Genomic DNA, 18,798 nt, shown 5'->3' with positions numbered 1-18,798 from the left:
CTTATATCGGTTTTAACTATGGGGTATGTTTTATATCAAAACAAAATATTAAGCTTGGCAAATGACTATTATATGTTAATTTATGCCTTGGAAGAATGGTGATTTTAGTCCCAAATTGACACATTTTGATTTTGATTTTAATTAAATTCTAAACACAATTGGTACTAAAATGGCTCATAAAATCATTCGAACAAGTAAATTCAATTTGTCTGAAAAATGAAATAAGACGTATTTGTACTGCAAGTCCAAAAATCAATAAATTGTCTGAAACCAGGGAGTCCATCTTTTATGCTCTTCCATTGACTTATCTCCCTTGGGTAAGATCTCAAACATCTCCCAGTGATGGTTTGGCAGATAAATGTTTACAGTGAAGTTTGTGACTTTAATAATCTAGGATGAGCATGTGGGCTATCCCAGCCTTATACATCTACATATTACAAACTATTTAAGATATCTGAATGCACTAAAGACCAAAATAGCATTTCCAAAAAAAATAATTACTGCCAAGAAATATGACAATCATGACAATAATTTAGTGAATAAACATGATAAATATTGATTGGAAAAATAAGTCCATGAACAGCAAAAAGTGTTTTTAGATTTCAACGAGCAAAACAAAAGTATTCTAAATCATTCTTCGTAAAAAAAAAAGTGAGCTAGTGGAACCACCTTGCTCGCACCAAAATTGAGATTGAGAGTGTCAAAACTGCTCTGGCGCACCATCAATAAATCAACGACACTCTCTCTACCGTGGTATTGAAACCAGCATTGGTAACCAAACATATTCATACAGATACAGACTACCATTCATCTACATTTAGGAAGTCTGGATAATACTGAAAACTATGGTGTAGAATTTCCAACAGGACTCCTTATTTTATATAAGACAAGGAGTGGTTTATTTTCCCATGGTTGTTACATCATCTAGTCTTTGAATATGCTCGAAGTACAGGGACTTTTATGGAATTCATTGACATGATAGTCAAGCAAGATGTCAACATCTTGTCCAACCCTCTTCCAGCAAAGCCAAAGCTGACCAAGGATCTTCACCCTTTCAAAACAGGCTGTATACAGGACAAGTTATTCCAGTAGGAACAGGTACAAATCTAACAATCAATTTTCATTTGTTCCATATAGTCAATCTGAAATTAGGGGACCAACAATTGATACATTAGCTAGATTAAAAAAAGGGGGGGTGGGTGTTGAAGGGGCATGTGAATATTCTTGTACACCTGACCTGTTTCTAAGACATCTTATTTATTTCCTATGGCAAAGTGCAAGCAAATAATATATATCCGTATATACATTGTTCTGTCTTGGGACCATTTGATTAAAAAAGCAAGGGGGAGGGTTTACTAAACCCATTCTAACCCGGGGTTAGAATGGTCAAAATATTTATGTCCTTGTCAGCTTAGGACAGAATTTTAATTTTCAAGCTATTAACCAGGGTACAATATATATTTATTTTCTGCTTTAAAAAATCAATTTATAGACCAGAATCATGATAATAATCAAAATCTATTTCAACATATTCAACGTTTAGCAGGTCAGGTTTTTATTCTCTTCCCCTAAGTTATATTTTCAGTTCTTACTGGAAGTTGTTCAGCTCTTTGTCTACTAAAAAAACTTTTATCTCGTGGAAAAGCCTCCTACAAATACATGTTTTACATACAACATACTGTACATGTAACACTAGACAACTTTATCCAGAGAATAATATTTTTTTAATGAACTAATCATGCTAATAGGCCATGGAGACTAAAAAAATCAAAAGCATTGCAAACTTTTGTAAAGTTCAATTTTAGGACCCTACATGTACATGTATGTAGATTACTTATAGAGCCCTTTTTAAAAGAAAAAACATACATTTAAACTACATGCACAGTGATGCTACACTACCCTTCATTTCCTGTCTGATATATTTTATTTCATGTAAAACAAAATTGAAGAATTATTTTATAGTTTAACACTTTTTATTTGTAGGGCTATATATATGCAAGCAATGCTCAATTAAGATGAATTTTTGTAAAAGTGACAATAGCCAGGTCAAACTAAATACATGTATAGAAGAAGATATTGGTAAGTTATTATTAACTTATATATTAATTTAACTGTTTGTATAACATGGTAATCATACAAAGTATATGTAATCACTTATATAATAACATAATTATACAATTACATGTTATACATTTGTACATCAGTTTTATTAAACAGGTCTTTGTTAACTTGGTTTTCCCAATGAAAAATCACTTTGCTAATTTTAATTTGTAGTACTATATTGGGCGGCTCCTCTAGTTTCCATTCAATAACTAACAATGACTAATGAACTGTTCATACATTCCATTTCAATTATTTTATTTATTAATACGTATTACTTTTACTGTTAAGTCTGTTTTTTGTGATATCCATTTTACGTGACTCTGTATTTATGTATCCCGTCATACTTTGAACGACAAAATTATTTTATGTCTACCTGTGCGAATTTCAAACGCGCGATTTTACGCCAGTACTTAAAAATCTTCCATCCTTTATGGGTGGATTTTACATAGATATATAAAATCGTATAATATAAGCAAAATGAGGATGTTAAATTTGATGTATGCCTTTTTGTGCTTCTTCGTTACATTTGTTTGTTTTTATAGTGATTAAGATGATAACACAATGTTGACTGCTGTACCCCTATTTTTTACAATTTTACCTATTGTGTCTGTTTGTTTTGTTCACGCATCGTTGTCAATATAATGGAATTTGATGCGACTGTCATACAAGTGAGAGGTTTATTATCTAGCTATAAAACCAGGTTCAATCCACCATTTTCTACATAAGAAAATGCCTGTACCAAGTCAGGAATATGACAGTTGTTATCCATTCGTTTGATGTGTTTGAACTTTTGATTTTGCCATTTGATTGGGGACTTTCCTTTTTGAATTTTCCTCGGAGTTCAGTATTTTTGTGATTTTACTTTTTCAAATATAAAAGGGGGAGATTTTTATTGGTACTTTTGAAGATATTTCACCTGTTCGATTAATTGATTGGTTGTTGGTAATGCTAATGTCCAATGGCAAATAGTTGGCATGTATGTTTAGGACAAGAACAAATTAAAATAAATACATTATTTGGGTTCTTAATATGCTACATGTAAATCTAACAATGTATTTAAATAATTTAAGATGTTGCAATTGGGCCCCATTTTACATGTTTTAAATTGGTTCACATTGATTTCAAAATGGTCCAAATTTTTTTTTCTTATTTCTACACAACTTGAATTCTTGAGGTTCTTTTGATATACAAAATGCAAATGTTTTATATTTAGATTTTTAATTTTGGTCCGGTTTTCAAATTTGTCCACATTTTAAAGTCCAAAGGGTCCAAATTTTAACTTAGTTTAATTTTAACAAAACTTGAACTCTAATTACAATGAATTAGGGTTCTTTGAATGATAAATAGAAATAATCAAATATCCTGAATATAAATATGTACTTAGATTTATGATTTTGGTCCCAGTTTTCAAGTTGGTTCAAATGGGGTCCATAATTTAACTGTGTTTGATTTCAACAATAATTTTAAAGATGCTGATTCAGCCTGAATCTAACCTGTATTTAGTTTTTGGGCCCTATTATGAAATTGGTTTACATTGAGGTCCAAAGGGCCCAAAATTAAACTAAATTTTAAATCTTAATTTGATCTTGGGGTTATGCTGAAACTATTAAACTTTATGTTTATACCATATTTATTCTGTGTTAGAAACCTATTCTTTGTCAAATATTTAATCCCATTACAAATTTAGAGCTGTTATAGCTTGAATGTTCTGTCCAAACTTGCATTTTTAGCTCACCGGGGCCAAAAGGGCCCCATGTCAGCTAATGCCATCACTTGGCGTCCGTCGTCGACCGTCGTCTGTTGTCATCTGTTGTCGTAAACTATTTCAAAAATCTTCTCCTCTGAAACTACTGGGCCAAATACCTTCAAACTTTAACTTAATGTCCCTTAGGGTATCTAGTTTATAAATTGTATCTGAAGTTTTGATCCATCGACAAACATGGCCACCATGGCTAAAAATAGAACATAGGAGTCAAATGCAGTTTTTGGCTTATATCTCAAAAACTAAAGCTTTTAGAGCAAATCTGACTTGGGGGAAAATTGTTCAATTGGTTAAGATCTATCAGCTCTGAAATTTTCAGACGAATCGAACAACCCATTGTTGGGTTGCTGCCACCGAATTGGTAGTTTTAACAAAATTTTGCAGTTTTTTGTTATTATTTTGAATATTATTATAGATATATATATAAACTGTAAGCAGCAATAATGTTCAGCAAAGTAAGATCTACAAAAAAGTTAATATGACCATAATTGTCAATTGACCCCTTAAGGAGTTATTGCCCTTTAAAGACAATTTTACACAATTTGTTCATCAAGTTTGCTAACATTTCAAAATCTTCTCCTCTGAAACTACTGGGCCAATTACCTTCAAACTGTAACTAAATGTTCCTTAGGGTATCTTATTTATAAATTGTATCCGAAGTTTGTATCCATCGACAAACATGTCCGCCATGGCTAAAAATAGAACACATGGGTCAAATGCAGTTTTTGGCTTATATCTCAAAAACTAAATCTTTTAGAGCAAATGTGACATGGGGTAAAATTGTTTAATTGGTCAAGATCTATCTGCCCTGAAATTTTCAGACGAATCGAACAACCCATTGTTGGGTTGCTGCCACCGAATTGGTAGTTTTAACAAAATTTTGCAGTTTTTTGTTAATATTTTGAATATTACTATAGATATATGTAAACTGTAAGCAGCAATAATGTTCAGCAAAGTAAGATCTACACAAAAGTTAATATGACCAAAATTTTCAATTGACCCTTTAAGGAGTTATTGCCCTTTAAAGACAATTTTACACAATTTGTTCATCAAGTTTGCTAACATTTAAAAATCTTCTCCTCTGAAATACAGGTGAGCGATTCAGGCTCTTGAGAGCCTCTTGTTTCTTCATCTTCCACAAAATTTGTCCTTTTCTGAGATAACTGGTGTTATCTTTTTAAATGAAACTTTAGTGAAAAGAAAGCACAATATGTGGATCATTATCTGATGTCAAACATTTTCAAGATGGCCACCAAGGATGGCACAAATTTCAACACTGGTTAATTTAATGAAAATTGTCAATTAGGGATAGTCGTGGTAGTTTGACTTGCTTTTAAACAAAGTAAGGTTGTTTTTTCTTCCAAAATGGCAAACATTTTCAAGATGGTCTTATATGAAAATTGACATTAAGGAATTATAGCACTTTTGACATGCCTACAAAACAATGAAATTTTTTTTTAAAGATGGACACAGCAAATAAAGAGTAAAATTTTCAATTTTGTTGAGTTTGATTTTTAAAGAATATTGATATTTAGCTGTACTTTGACACAGAGAACAGATATAAAGATGGCCACCATTTCAAAGATTGGCACTAAAAGCGGTCAAATTATCACCATTGTCTGTTTTCAATGTAAAATTATATTGAGAGGTAATTTGACATGCCAAACCAAATGGAGGCAATTTTTATTGTTGTAAAGATGTTAAGGGCTATTTGGACATGCTTAAAAGGAGTGGATAATAACTATTCTGCAAAAATGATTTGGCTTTAGTTGGGAGAATTTTGTAACTGCATCCACATACAGTAAAAGTTGTCAATTCTATTTCCTGTCAGTGGTATATATGAAATTAAACAAAAATGTGGTATGATTGCCAATGAGAACAAATGACATAGAAGTAAAGCTATAGGTCTTCATATGCCATATGGCCTTCAACAATGAGCATGACCTATACTGCATATATATTCAGCCATAAAAGGCCCCAAAATAAGAAAATGAAAAAATATGAAAACTAACAGCCTGATTTATGTATGTATGTTTTGTGGTTTTCAGATCTAGACTCGCAGCTAACCTTTCTGTCAGTGTCAACAACAACTGAACTTTCACAGCAGTCAACATCAGATTGGGAGACTGATAATGCTTCTAACAGAAACAATTTCAACCAACCAAACAAGCAACAGAAACTTTCCAACTTTAAAACATCAGTTAAATTCCATGGGATGATGTCTCAAAAAATAACAGTTCATCATTTATGGAGATTTTAATGTTATGGTTTTTCTTTTACAAGAAAGTTAATGTACACTTGTTTTATAGTAAAACCTATAGCCGTTCAAGTATAAAAAAACACATTCAACTTTATTGAAATTTGAAGATTCATATGATTTATTTTAATTCTGTTATCTCCGAAGATGTGATGTAGAGCATTATAGGTACAGTAATCTTAACAGCTATCCAATTTCATTCAAAATTCTTTATAAATTTTGCACTGGTATATATAGACTAAGTAATTTGTTTTTCGTCTAGTTATGGGATTTTTTTTTAGAAGCATTTATGATTTTCATGTTTGTATTGACCACATTGCAGCAACATAGATATAGGTACCTGGCAAATCTTGCCTTGTTAGCATACTAGGCTCAAAGGGTCATAAAAAAATTTCCATCACTAAGTGTCTGTTAAAATCATCTGTTTACAGTTTTCACTTTTAAACCATCATCTTAATAACTTTAGAAGAAGTGTCATACATATATATATGTATACAAAATTTAAAAACTTTTCAATATATTTGGTGTACAAAAACCTTTGCACCTTTTGTTTGCGGTATACCATCTTTTTCGCAAGTTTATTGTTTTCTGTTTAGTATTAAATTTATAATTAAGATCCATTTATTACATGGGTGATCCGTTTATTTGGCAATCGCCAATGGCAGTCAGCAGGGTTTAAGAACATCAGTTGTTCGACCTGCTAGTCAAATGCGTTTTGTTAAAATATACTTTTATACTCATTTGGTCCATGTTGTCCCTGAAATGTGTAAATTTACAAATTTTCACAGTTTTCTGCTACTATCCAACAACTATATCAATATATTATAAGAATAAATTGCAAAAGTGGTCAAAAGAAACTTTTTTTTTACAGTCTGAACTTATTCTGAATTGTTTAACTTCTAATTTAAATTGATTGCGTTTGAAATATGTGTTTTTTATCGTTTTAGGTGCTCAATTTGTCAATACGATCTATTTCGGCTCCTGGGAGCCTCTAGATTTATAATGAATAATTTGTATTTATGTATGATTATTTTCTTAATGTATTAAATGAAACATTAATTATTCTTTTCCATTTGTTGTTATACTTATTTATAAGTCCAGATCCTATCATATGTCAGTAGTTACAAATTAGACGGCAAAATTGAGAAAATTTGAATATGCAGGTTACCCTATTTTGTTGTGGCATATACCAGACACCAACAGTATTTGCCGAGCTTGATATTTTTTTTGATTGGGTATATATAGTTATACTTTGCAAGTAGATATGTTGTTTTACAATAATAAACGGGTCTTGGAGTATTTTGGCTCTGAAAGATGACCAAAATCAGCCATTTTGGACATGTAGCTAAATAAGACATATTGAAACAGTTAGATTATACATACACATAATAGACAGCATTGTTAATTCTATGCATTCTTACACTTAAAGTGATGTATTACTAGGAACAACTATCAAAAAATTATAAATGTTACCATATTTTTTTATTTAAACCAGCGAAATATGCAAAAAAATGCTTATTTTTGCTGTTTTCGAGCAATTTCATCTGTTAAAACATGGCGCTCAAAAAATATCCAGATCGGTTCAATATTTTCCCAAAAAAATTTGTGTGGTTATTTACATTACTAAGGTGCACCAATATGCCAAATATGAACTCATTTGGAAAAAGTGACATTCGGACGGTTTTGCATGGTTTTCTGGCAGATTGGCTCTTAATAGATACAAACCAGTCACCAAAGCACTATGAAGATATTGTCCGAAAACTGGAAAATCCTCCTTTTTTAATGAATAAAACCCCATAACTCGGAAACGTAAAATCTAAAATTTATAAAAAATGCAAATTGGTTGAAGCGTTTTTGAGTTATTGTCCGACATGTTGACGACGGACGGACAACGGTATAACATAATACGTCCCGTAAACGGGCGTATAAAAAAGAAAAAGACCAAAAGACAATCAACAGTACACAAAACACAACATAAACAAGAGGCTGTCAGAGTGACAGCAAACCGGATTTTCCTGCAGAGGTCGAACCCTGAACAGTTGAGTAAGTATGGACACAACATTTAAGCTTGAAACATCTCTGAATTTGGATTGTGATTGAATATTTGATACCGCATAGGTTTGTGACACAAAATAAATGTGGTCAAAGAACTGAAAAATTTGAAATTGGACATTTACCTATTATGGTCCAATATCCAAAATCTAAGTACATTGTTAGAATCAGCTTATCGAAGAACCCCAAAAATTCAATTTATGATGAAATACTTATTAATTAAAACAATTTCTGTTCAAAGGGAAATAACTCAAACTTGTTTCCATGAACCAGTAATGCAAATCTAAAATAAGAAATGATTTCACCACTAAAAAAGATGTTTTCAAATTATAATCAAATATAATTAATAGTTCCCAATATTTTTTCTTTCATTTGTCACAAACTAATATCTTATCTGCAACTTATCTATCAATGTCAACAACGTTATCTACACAATGTAATGTAATGAAATATATCCTTTAATAAAAATAGATTATTATCTAATGAAAAAGATATTTTCAAATCTGGACACCCAAACAGGATCAAGTAAAAATTTAGCATTAACACACACAACAAAAATAAAATACCACATAACAACTGTGACATCTACCTTCAAAAAACACATGACTTAAAAAAAATAGTTATAAAGAAATGTTTGACAACTCCTGACTAATCAATTGAACAGACACAATCATTGATAGACTATCTATACATCTCAACTATACATAAACTTATTAATTTCTGTTCAAAGGGAAATAACTCAATCATATAATAAGTCAATTTCTAGTTTCTAAAAGGGTAAAAAATTCAAGAACGAGAAAAGCTTAAGTCGTGAAAATTGAACTTGACCTTCATTTAGTCACAGGAAACAAGATATCAAAATTTGAAAAAATTTCATCAAAGCGTTTTCATGTAAATGAACGTACACTGTTTGGCAGCCGCCCGCCCGCCGTACATCACCAAATCAATAACCGATTTTCCCTTCGAAAATCCGGTTAAAAATGAAAGACTGAGCAACCAGAACCCCACCAAAAAACCGGGGATGATCTCAGGTGCTCTGGAAGGGCAAGCAAATCCAGCTCCACATATGACACCCATCGTTTGGCTCATGCAAGTACAAACCCAGTGATGTCTAATTCGGTAGGTCACATTCGGGTAAAAGAGGACGGGATTGTGGCTACGACAATTGGAACATATCCGTCAGCATCTGTGAAACAGATATTCCATAACGGTCAACAAACTTGTGATGGCGTCCGTAATTCACGAACTTGTTTTAATAGCTTCCTTGTGATTAGCAACCGTCTATCAAGGAAATCATGGTAGGAAATTTAAGCCCTGGAATATCACATCAACTTGGAGATATATACTCCGTATGCAGGCCTGCTGGAATGTTGCTACATAAAAATGGAAGGTTCACAATTGGGAAGCTGAAATCATCTCTTTCGTCGTAAAGTTTTGTTTTCAACCTAACATCATTGTCAATTTCAAGACGCAAGTCAAGATAGGAGGCATACTCAACTGTATCTGTTGTATACTTTAACTCGAATTCGATAGGATACATGCTTTTAACAGTGACCAAACTTTGAAATATTTAGTGAGAGGCCATCATCTGTATACCGGAAAGTGAAGTTAAAAGATAATACTAACTTCTTTTCCTTCTTCATAAGAAGCTCCTGTATGAAGTCGGCTTCATGTGAATAAAGATAAAAAGTCGGCAAGAGGAGGAGCACAATTTGTTCCCATGGGAATGCCGATTGTTTGTTAATAAAATAAACACGTCCTCCAAACGTAACAAATATGTTGTCAATGAAGAAATCAAGCATCTTGATAATGTCAGTTTCCGAGGTATTTTTGTTTGAATCAGAGAGATTTTTTTATAAGGTACGATTTATCCTTCCCTAAGACGCTCATGAACGGCAAAAGTGAAAAGCGTCAAATATCGAAATTGACCTAAATTAGGTATCAGTAACAGCATATTTAAATTTTAAAAAGCATGGTTGGACGGTTCACAAGTTTTAAAACACGCAGACACCTATTGATTAATAAAGCTTATAAAAATAGTAAACTTCGTCGTCGCAGCTAGGTTAGCATCCCAATGTCTTGCCTTTTGTGTTAGACGAGACAATAACAACAAAATGCATTCAATTCAAACAGCTACAAGAACCTGTAAATAAATTTAGCGTACTCCTTTGCATATGAATAAAATGCGACATAAAAGAGACACCACTTGAAGCATTAAAGTATATTACGCCTCCGAGGGTAGCACCACCCAATAGCAAGTACTATGGTATTAGTGAGGTTTAAATGATAAAATTATATAATTGTGCCAAGTCTCAAGTTACAGTTCCATCGGGTTTTTGCTGTTCTGTGTCCTTTTGGCTTTTTGTCCTCAAACGTACTTTTTGAATTTGGCTTCGAACGTAGCTCATGAATTTTATTTTTAATGAAGTTGCGTCATTACCTATTAACCCCTCTGACACACATTACAAAATCGCTTAAGGTGATATCAAGATGCTATTTTTTTTGCTGACAACATATATGATTCGTTTGATTGTAGATTCGGCCTACCAATGACAACCAGCCGTGTTTCTCTTCTCGTAAACCTTTTTGTTTGTTTGTAAAGACAGACCGCTAAAGGGCTTCTCAAGAAGAATGGGAAAAGCTAGAACTATTCTTCAACTTCGTTTCTTTTTTAAAGATGGTGTCCGCTCAATAAAAAAATCAAACTTTGACAACTGTGTAGATTGGATCTTTCTATCGCTTTGACTTTGAAATATAGAAGACTATAGACAAGTTAGGTCTTTTCCATATCTTGAATTTCATCTAGAAATTGACAATGAGGGTCGGTCGAGTACTCAACTTGACGACAAAAAATAAGGTTTAATCATTTCCACTGCTTGTATAGAAACATTCCAGTAACACCTTGCATTACGTATTTATATGTCTCCTATTTATTACGACATTTAAGAGCTTGCGTTTCTTTTATGCTTTCCTTCATAGAGAGTTGCTCCACACAAGGAAGCAATTTAACAAGGTTTCTTATAATAAAGTGGAAATCTGCTGATCGAAAGTTGCATACAAAAAATTGAAATTTGGTTGACCGTTATGGTTATTGAACATCTGTATCACAAATGATCATATCCTGACCTCCTGCCCTCGTTTATGACATTACCGAATGCAACTATCGCCGTTTTTTTTTACCAGAACAGCACGCCGAACTACAACTAGGGGTAGATTAATTGCTTACACCTCCGGAACATTGGAGTTTATCCCGGTTTTTGTGGGTTTGATGTTGCTCAATCTTCAGTTTTCTGTGAAGTATTTAATAGAACCTACTGTTTGTCTCGTCGTCTCTTTTCTTTAACGATGGTGTGGTCTTTCTTCAACTTGTTGTTGTTGATGACCCTTGGTTTCCTCTTATTTTTTTTTTTTACATGGAATTCATTTTCAATATAAAAAGTCTGACGTTAATATTACAACCCTTATAATCCATTTTCATATCAATCATAACGTCATCAAGGGAATGCGTGCAGTTATCTTTCAGTAAAATGTGAAGCATCACTTTTCCCACTTTCAACTGTTTAAAATCTTGACCAGCCTTAATTAGCCCACTATATTTGTCCTTTCAATGAAAAGCCATTCATAATTCGTCAATTACATTACAATGAAAGGCATACTGTCGTCATACAAACTAACTGATTTCGAGGAGTCAATCGTTTTTTACACATAAAACTTCCACTTTGTGTCTCTCTTCCAGATTTACTTTTCTTTTGTATTGCACAATATTGTGCTAATTCGTGATTATCTTTTCACAAAGTGTTGCGAGGGTTCAGTTCTTTCGGACACTAAAATTTTTGACCGGAAACCTATACTAGTATTTTATATTTATCCTTTCCACAAACGAAGTCGTCAATGAACTATCTTTACACATTGCGAATTCAGTACCTACGAGGGACGTCAAATTTATTGCATGCATTACTTATGTAACAGACCTTTCAAACATACTTGCAATTGCATTCATAATGGGCTATGGACAACTTACGTTATCATTCAGTTGAAATTATAATTAGAATATTTTCGATTGAATTTGACTTTATTTTCTAACTAGGGGAGGTAACTCAGAAATAGTACAATTTATATGATTAGTTAGTAGAATTGACCGAAGGTTTCTTATCAAGTGATCGAACGTGATCGAATTTGGATAAGAGGTCTCATATCGAAAGTATGGCCCTTTTCTGGTAGAGAAGTCTCTTGACAACAGCCGGCAATAATTTGAGACAGAAAAATGTTTTCCCATTAAATAAGCTTTCCTCTTTTCCTAAGATCAAATCTTTACCAACTAATCCAAATACCAGTTTCTAATACTCAACCCCCTTTATTTATAGCGGTTTTCAAAATAATAGGCAAAACTTGCATTTTACCCCTATGTTCTATTTTTAGCCATGTCGGCCATCTTGGTTGGCTGGCGGGGTCATTGAACACATTTTTTATACTGGATACCCTAAACATGATTGTGGCCGAGTTTGGTTAAATTTGGCACAGTAGTTTCAGATAATTTTTGTAAAAGTTAATGACTACAGACGACGACGACGACGAACGACGGATGCCTTTCGGCCAGGTGAGCTAAAAAGTGTAGGGTCAACTTTAATATCAATACACATCTTGTACCAAATTTTAATCTATTACTTACACAAGCATAAGATACTGATAAAATAATTTCATAATTCTTATCAACTGCTTACACTTGATATGTTACTTTTTCACATTAATTTATAGTAATCTATTATGATTTTGATTTACAAAGAAACTATATATGCGAGTGTATATCTAAAATAAAGTAGCTGATCGACCGTTAATTTAAGGGCAAATAACATGCCAAAAGTTGGCAGTAGATGATTAAAATGGTGTATAAAGTTTCTGCAAGTCATAAAAACACACAATTAGTTTCATATGTTCTTCACCATCTCAAAATCTGGAGTGATCACTCGGCATAGCAAAAACGTTTTCGATAGAAATAATATGCTTTTACAGACGTCAAACAATTCTATATTGATTGATTGTTGTTTGTTTTGCGTCCGATGCAATCATTTTATCAGCGTAGTGACTGGAACTGAGTCTCAAGGTTGATGGTGTCGTGTCGATTCGTGAAAACCAGTTAATTTACATTTAATCATGCATGACATTTTTGTTCCCTTCCACAATAAGGTCTTCGGTACTCTTCTGCATATAATAGAGAAATGGCGGTCTCCAGATGATGAATATTATCACGAGAATGTGTACCATACCATCCGTCACCCATTGGAGAAATGTTTGTTTGTTTTAAAAACTTAAGGGAGAAAGAAGTGTAATAGTTTCTTTTAAAATTTGAATTCACGTTCATTTTGTGGCACTCTTTTTCATTATAGAGCACAAACGGTGTCTTTTTCTACATCAAATCAACCGTTCCGGTATTCATATTCCCATAGCATCGTAGAAATAATAAGATTTTTGTTACTTGAAATTTGTGATATACATTGATGAAGATCTCAATAGACCACTTTCAAAAAACTTTGGTTTTAGTGAACATCATTCGTGCGTTTATGGGCGTCGTCATTTCCTTCCCATGTTGAGCGAGCGGTTGGAAAAATATAATGCTGTAGGCCTATTGCACGAACTATTCGGCAAACTAAGTTCTTATAATTGATAATCAGCACTGCTGTCATTAGGTAATTATGATTAAGTACCTACGGAACAAACATTATTTCTAGTTTATCCTGCATAATGACAATCACGAAGACGCTTGATGAACTTTAATAATACAGGGATAATTAAAGGCGATCCCCTCTATCTGATAAATGACGTCATAAATGCGCGCATAATTGACGAACTTATTCGGTGAAGGACGGCATAACTCGAAAGTGGTCTATTTGGTGGACGATTTTTATAGAACACAAACATTCCGTGGTTTTCAGCATTTACTGATAATTTCCACAATTGCATCATTCTTACAAAGAACTCGGTCAGCTGACTGGACTACTAAATTGGAACCTAGATCAACCTAATTTGCTCCGGTTTGGTTCGAAGTTTAATTTATACTATATTTTTTTATTATCGATCCATGTCAAAAATGCAAAAGTTTTTGCTCGGCTAGTTCAGTTTTCCGAGTTGTGTTCGTATATATTATTATATTAATGACGATTACAACCCGAGTAGAGACGTCACAAAATCAAAGTGCTTGTGAGCACTGATGTTCTTATACTAGTATTTGAAATTTGAGTTATCGTTCTTTGTTCGTAATTGTACAGTGGTAGTTGAAAACCTATTTTTACAAGAGTCATACACCAATCTAATTTAAATTCTAAATTCAAAAATTTTTCAAAGTTATCTGATGAGTTGAAATTTGTATGGATTCTTTCACCTGAAGATTTGTTTGGTACTTTAAACTTATCTAAACTATTGCACTCCCTATTTGAAGACCAAAAGAAACTTCTAGAAAATATCAATGTAGTTTGAAAAAGAAGAAAGAAAAAAAAAAGAATTCGATCAGTAGTTGTCTTCCATAGGACTAGGTCTGTAAATTGAATAAGAAAACGTATTTTCTCCAGGTCACAATGGCTTCCAAAAGATTTAATGTTTTTTTCAATGACATTGCTTATATGTAACTTTGCTTAAATGTGTATACATGTTTTTGTACTTAAATCACTCTAATCATTTACTTTGCTTTACTATGTAATAATTCACTTGAACAAAACAGTTTTCATGACCAGAATGGTTATTGAAATACACATAAATTTGTAAATAAATGAGTATAACCTTTCATTAAAATGCCTGTATAAAATCTAAAGAATGTTCACTTCACTGCACTATTTTGTTTTTACAATCAAAGGTAGTGATAAACCATGGAGGATACAAATATCAATCCAGCCACATAAGGGTTTTAACTGGTTCTACGAAATCAACATTTACCCCAACGTGATTTGTTGAAATATACCAAAATTTATGACCTTCTGACATTCTTTTTTTAATTTGTAAGATTCTGTAAATAATAACATTCCAGTTTGGTTTTCTTCTCCTTTAATACATCTTATTTCTAGGAAAATAAGTTTCGAATCTATGGATTATTGTTTATAAGTTTAAGTGAACCATTTTTTGACCTGCGTTGATTCGAAGAAATTGTTTGTGTAATTGCCAGATACACACAACGTCATTTTCAAAATTTTTATGATTTTTCCCCACCGTTTATAAAATATAAAAGAAATTTTCCGGGATTCAGTGTTTCATTTTGTAACATCGAAACACTACCCTTGTAAAATTATTAAATCAAATCCTGTCTTTCCCCATTTTAAAACTAATGGGAAAACAAATTGTACAGTTGAAATAAATTCATCAAGATGTGGAGGAAAGTGCATGGTTTTTTAAAGTTAACCCTAGATTTTATTAAAGACCAACAGAAAAGGAGATGGCATGATGTTGCAATATTGTCGGCCCCTTGAATTAGACAATTAATAAGTATCATAATACTTTGGATGTTAACAAGATTTTAATTTGTCAGATATCAGTATTCATATTTTTTAATATTTCTTTACATATTTGCTTAAAGACTTCGTAATTCTTGCCTTTAATGTTAAAACTGCAAAAATTGTCAAAAAAGTTCATTACTGTCGAGCCTGTGACATTATTATCGCGCAAGCGAGACATACCGATCCTATATTCCGTTGTCGTCAACATTTAGGTTCAGTTTGTGGTTAAAGTTTACATTCTTTAGTCTCATCGGAAAATTTACACGTCGGAATAAAACTACGCTTACATAGCACTCTTATATCGGTGGATTGTGTCTAATGTTTTTACGTTAGTTGTTTTTTTGTGATTCGTACCGATCTATTGAGTTAACCCATTTGCAACTGATTTTTACAGTTTGGTCTTATGTTGTGATGTTACACAACTGTCCCATGTTAGTGGGATGAGGTTTGAGCGTTAATAAACATGTTTTACCCCGCCATATTCTTCATGTGCCTGTCCGAAGTCAGAAGCCTGTAATTCAATGGTTGTCGTCTGTTCATGTCTGTATATCTGGCATGTTTGTTGTTCGTAAACTGAATTTTTACAAATTAGGCATTAAGCAGGCGAGACACAAGGTATCGCGGAACCCTTTTCGATTTTCAGATGGTCATTTATGTATTTGGATATGATTCAAGACCCTACCACAAACAGATACTTTGCTACAAAATGTCATGCCTTTATTATAAATCCTTGGCTTTCAAATGTTTGGGTGTTCTTGACAAACCAGAAGAGCGCTAAGGAAGCACAAAATTTAATAAGAGTTATTTTCAGATTGCATGCATAGATGTCTATTTCACTATGTTTATGTCGTCATTGTGACACCACAACTTATGGCTCGTCGTACCTCCTTCTTACGCCATAATGCATTCAAATGTCGCTTTCCTCGGAATACTCTTAACCTGTACTTGGTTTAACGCCAATTGATTATGCCATATATATATATATATAGCTCCATAAAATGGGCCCGGGCACTCTGCCACCCTAAATCTGTCTCTGAAATTTAGTCACAATTTTAAAGTGAAAATTTTTGGCACAGTCTAGTGTAAAAATTTACACAACAAAACTAACATTTCCCTCGCAAATGAATAAAAATAAAAAAAAAAAAAGGGGAGGGGTACTTTTTAGACCCCCCCCCCCCATTTTTATCATATTAAGTTAGTTTTCTTCTTTTATTAACTTAACATTATTGAAGAGGGACCCGCCCCCTTATGGAACTACATATGTGATTAATGCATAGGCTTTTCACAAGTCCCACTCCTACGTTGTCTTGTTTGGGGTCCCTGAATCCTGATCAAGATAATTTTATAGCACTCGAGCTAATAACACTTCAATTCTAGATTTACTAAACCTATTATAAAACAAATTCGTAAGGGTTCCGCGGAACCCAGTGTCTCGCCTACTTTTGCTGCTAGTCACAGGCTCAACAAAAATGGGGAAAAAATTATCAAAAATTTTCCTATAGATACTATCTTTTGATTGTAAGAAGCTTCTGTCAAAGTTTGGTAAAAATCCAGAATGGTTTATGAATCTAATACATGTTTTATAAACTTTAACTACAAACTGTATGTAATGTTAACTGGAAGAACATTTATAAGTTATATACGGAAAAACAGGAAATAAATTTTTACAAAATTTCCTTCTAGATACTAGCTTTTGATCATAAACAAGCTTCTGTCCAAGTTTGGTACAAATCTAGGATAGTTTAAGAAAGTTATTAAAATTTTAAAAAAATTAACCACAGAGTGAATGTAATATTAACTGGAAGAAAAACTAAGTCCATTTAAAATTAAAATACGGAAAAACAGGAAATATATTTTTACAAAATTTCCTTCTAGATACTAGCTTTTGATCATAAACAAGCTTCTGTGCAAGTTTGGTACAAAACCAGGATAGTTTAAGAAAGTTAATAAAATTTTGAAAACTTTAACCACAGAGTGAATGTAATGTTTCCTGGCAGAAAAACTAAGTCCATTTATAAGTAAAATACGGAAAAACTGGAATTTTTTTTTACAAAATTTACTTCTGGATACTATCTTATGATCATAAACAAGCCCCTGTCCAAGTTTGGTAGAAATCCAGAATAGTTTAAGAAAGTCATTAAAATATCAAAAACTTTAACCACAGAGTGAATATTTGTGGACGCCGCCGACGTTCTCGCTTTTTCGACAAAAGTCGAAGGCTCGACAACAAGTACAGACGGTATCATGCATATGTGTAATCGAAATAAATGAGTTAGAGCGCGCGATGGCAGTGAACTGAAAACCTGCCGCTGTAGTTTGGAATAATTTTGTATTGTTGATAATGACCATTTCAGCACCTTCATTATTATCTGAATATTTACTTAATTCTTTAAGATGTAAGCTTATTCGTCCATTAATAAGTCTATTTTAATGTAGCGTGCGCATATTATTTTGAGTGGTCTGAATGATTACCTTCTCTAAAACCCCGCGAAAAATACAGGATGGATGGATAGATGCGTTCTAGTAAAGTGTATTTAAAATTTTCACCCCGTATAACCCCGATACAAATGAATCCGGACGTTGACGCGTTCGAATCGAACACAACGTGTACCAAGGAGTTCAGACAGAGGATTAACTGATCGATAAATCAAACATTTATAGGATTGAAGAATTTAAGTTTTTTTAAAAGTAATTTCGGGATTCTCTTATAAACCGGATAATGGCTCGTCGTACCTCCTTCTTACGCCATAAACGTCGTTTTCATCTCAATACTCTTAACCTGTACTTGGTTTAACGCCAATTTGTAATTTGCAATACATTTTCCCTCGTCTTTATTCAACAGTTGCCAAGTGCTCTGGTTCTCTGTAAGGTTAGCACGTTGATAACTCTTTGAAATCTTTTATATGAATATTATAACTAATAAAGCCGGAATACACATGATCACGGGTCAGTTTGAGTTTTCTTACTAGATTACTTGTCGAAGGTAGTACACACAACCGTAAAATTAATAAAATTAAGATTGAGTGAAGTAAAAAAACATCAGATCATAGAGGATGGCAAAAGAAAAACTAACCACCAAGATTTCTTAGGTATACATTAGTTAGAGGTTTCATGAAATAGAATTTCATTCTTAACTGAGGTTCAAA

At 32.8% G+C, this 18,798-nt stretch overlaps 1 protein-coding gene and 1 long non-coding RNA gene across 2 annotated transcripts in view; one reads left to right on the top strand and one right to left on the bottom strand.

The window, feature by feature from the left end:
- The window catches only part of LOC127702664 (uncharacterized), a 41,744-nt gene that overhangs the window by 9,424 nt on the left and 13,522 nt on the right, over nucleotides 1–18,798 (bottom strand). The gene's annotated exons all lie outside the window — the stretch shown is intronic.
- On the top strand, nucleotides 335–7,189 carry LOC127702699 (uncharacterized). The gene is made up of 3 exons (XR_007982532.1): nucleotides 335–1,098; nucleotides 1,984–2,079; nucleotides 5,914–7,189. It is a non-coding gene; the product is annotated as an uncharacterized LOC127702699 (long non-coding RNA).

Source organism: Mytilus californianus, unplaced genomic scaffold (assembly GCF_021869535.1).
Source record: "Mytilus californianus isolate M0D057914Y unplaced genomic scaffold, xbMytCali1.0.p SCAF_5, whole genome shotgun sequence".
NCBI classification, from domain to species: domain Eukaryota; kingdom Metazoa; phylum Mollusca; class Bivalvia; order Mytilida; family Mytilidae; genus Mytilus; species Mytilus californianus.
The sequence above is the reverse complement of the archived record's forward strand: the minus strand, read 5'-3'. Positions and strand labels throughout refer to the sequence as shown.